This window comes from Lipotes vexillifer, unplaced genomic scaffold (genome assembly GCF_000442215.2).
Source record: "Lipotes vexillifer unplaced genomic scaffold, Lipotes_vexillifer_v1.1 scaffold174, whole genome shotgun sequence".
NCBI lineage: Eukaryota > Metazoa > Chordata > Mammalia > Artiodactyla > Lipotidae > Lipotes > Lipotes vexillifer.
Genome location: NW_006785255.1, coordinates 1 through 2,813, shown reverse-complemented (window position 1 = coordinate 2,813; position 2,813 = coordinate 1). Strand labels below are relative to the sequence as shown.

Here is a 2,813-nt window from a genome sequence, read left to right as displayed (position 1 = left end):
CCTTAGGGAAAGAGTAAATCTCCACTGGGATTCCTTCTTCCAGTTTCTGGGACTCACAAATCACTGTGCACAGGTAATAGTGTTTATTCCCCAGACTAACAGGATCCATGGTCAGCGTGGATTCTGTCCCCCCATTTCTCACCTTCCCGTTCAGCGGACTGTCTATCTGAGTTCTCCAGGAGAATGATGGGGACTCGCAGCCTGTTGTGCTGCAAGTCAGTGAGATGGAGTCACCAATCTGAGCAATAATTTTGAATCCAGGGAAGATGTTGATTTAAAAAGCTTGAGCTGCTAGTATTGGAGGGTATCCTGCAGAGGTGGGGGGTGGCTGTGGCTTACCACAGGGACAAGGACACTGGCAGCAGAAGCTCTTGGAACTACTCCTTGGTGTGAGCCCTCCCAGAGTCCGTCATTAGCTCCACCAAAGAGCTGGGGAGGCTCCAGTGCTGGGTTTCATCAGGCCAAACAACCACCATGATTTCTTGAAATCATTAAAATGGAATTTTAATTATTTTTGATAAATTATTTTTTACTGTTCATATGGACTGCCTACTTCTCAATCAGAATTAGCAAATATTTTGGCTTGAATGCTGGAGTACCACAAAGCACATGAGGGTGAATAAAGTATTGATAAATAAGGGAATGTTTTCTTCCTTTCTTTTTTTTTTTTAAGATGAGGGGGCAGGCTCCCCAAATCCAAGGAGAAGAGTTGCTCAGGGACTTCGAGGTCCAGGCTTTCTCTCTTGCCCCTGAGGATTTCTATTGTGGTCCCCCCACGCTTCCGCAGTCCCAGGCTCGGCTCCATGCCACTTCCCACACCTCAGCCACTGTTCACTTTGACGTGCCACTGACATGGGCCCAGCTGCCAGGAATGCTTTCTAAAGAAGTGATGGTTGAAAGTTAAAAAAGTATATGGAGAGTCTGTTTCTGTTATGTAAATAAGTTCATTTGTATCATTTTTTTTTAGATTCTGCATATAAGTGATATCATACAATCTTTCTCTGTCTGATTTACTTCACTCTGTATGACAGACTCTAGGTCCATCCACCTTACTACAAATAACTCAGTTTCATTTCTTTTTAAGGCTGAGTAATATTCCATTGTATTTATGTACCACATTTTCTTTATCCATTCCTCTGTCGATGGACATTTAGGTTGCTTCCATGTCTTGGCTGTTGTAAACAGTGCTGCAATGAACACTGGGATGCATGTATCCTTTCAGACCACGTTTTTCTCTGGATATATGTCCAGACTTAGAGAACGACTTATAGTTACCAGAGGGGAAGGATGGGGGGAAGGGATAGTTAGGGAATGTGGGATTGACATGTACACATTGCTATATTTAAAATGGATAACCAACAAGAGTCTACTGTATAACACAGGGAACTCTGCTCAATATTATATAACAACCTAAATGGGAAAAGAATTTGAAAAAGAACTGATACATGTATATGTATAACTGAATCACTTTGCTGTACATCTGAAACTATCACAACATTGTTAATGAACCATACTCCAATATAAAATAAAAAAGTTAAAAAATAATGGAGAGAATAGGAGTGCTGTCTTAATGAGGAAAGCTTGAGCTGTTTAGAAGCCCTTGCACAGCACTGAAGTGAATTTTGATACTTCACATCACTTCAATGCCAGAATAAAATTAAGACAGAATAGTTTAGAATCCCTGGGCACCTTAGAAACAGCACAGGGAAACCCAACTGGCAATCCCAACTGTCTTAAGTAAAAGTGTAGTGATGTATAAACACTTGCACTCAAGTGTTTTCACTGTGTTTAAAATGATTTGTTCACAACGCATTAACCATGGAAGCTCATCTGGAAGTGTGGTTTGTGGTTTTCCACATTTTACCTCCATAAAAGTTTTCAGGTAAAGATAAATGTTGCAGGTGAGTCAAAAAGGAAAAAGAAAAAAAATTCCTATTTGTTGCAATAGCCAGAGAATGATTGCCCAATTACACATGTTCGTTCTGGCTTAGAACTTTGGTGGGGGCCATCCCTGGAATTTGGACAGTTTGCCATCTGGTCTAAGTATGTGATTTCATGTGAGATACCAGGGAGGGGGAAGGAAAGGTGACTCCAAATTTGTAAGCCTCACTGATTCAGTAATAATGGGCCATTGTCAAGGAAAGTATTACCAAGAAGAGGAGCTGGTTGGGTATGTTTGGGGTGGATAGGATGATGAATTCTTTGGAGAACATGTAGATCTGAAGGAATGAGGAGGAAATCCAAGTGGAGGTTTCATGAAAACAATTGAAAATGCTTGCCTGGAGTTGTGTGGAGAGATTAGGACTGATGGTTTGTGTTGGAAGTCATCTATTGATAGCCTTAGGAGTGAAAGAGATCTCTCCAAGGAAGAAAGGAAAAAGATAAATTAAAGGGCACATTGCATGGATAACCACCTTCACAGGGGGAGAAAGGCGGAAACAAAGGAGACAGGCCACACTGGCCTCCATGGTGTCCTTGAACCCACCACGTATAGCCCCCTGAGAGCTTGCACCTTCCATCCTCAGCCTGGAATGCTCTTCCCACAGAGGCAGAGGTGCTTCCTCTGTGCACTTATAATACTCTAAATGTTTCTGATGCTACATTCACCACAGATTATGACTTCTGTTTGAGTTGTCTCACCTGATACATAATAAATATTCAGTGACTGAATGAATGAATGGGAGAAGTGGAATGAGAAGAGACTGCATTCAGGGACACATTTCAGAATCAAGATCTTGGAGTTCTCATAAGTTGGTCAGATAATATGTTATTTCAAGGAAAATATAATCAAGTGCTCATTGTGTGCCAGGCAT

General features: G+C 41.5%; 1 pseudogene; it reads right to left on the bottom strand.

The window, feature by feature from the left end:
• Window positions 1–309, bottom strand: part of LOC103086366 (vascular cell adhesion protein 1 pseudogene) — a 2,183-nt pseudogene extending 1,874 nt beyond the window's left edge.
• Between the last annotated feature and the right edge of the window lie 2,504 nt (window positions 310–2,813).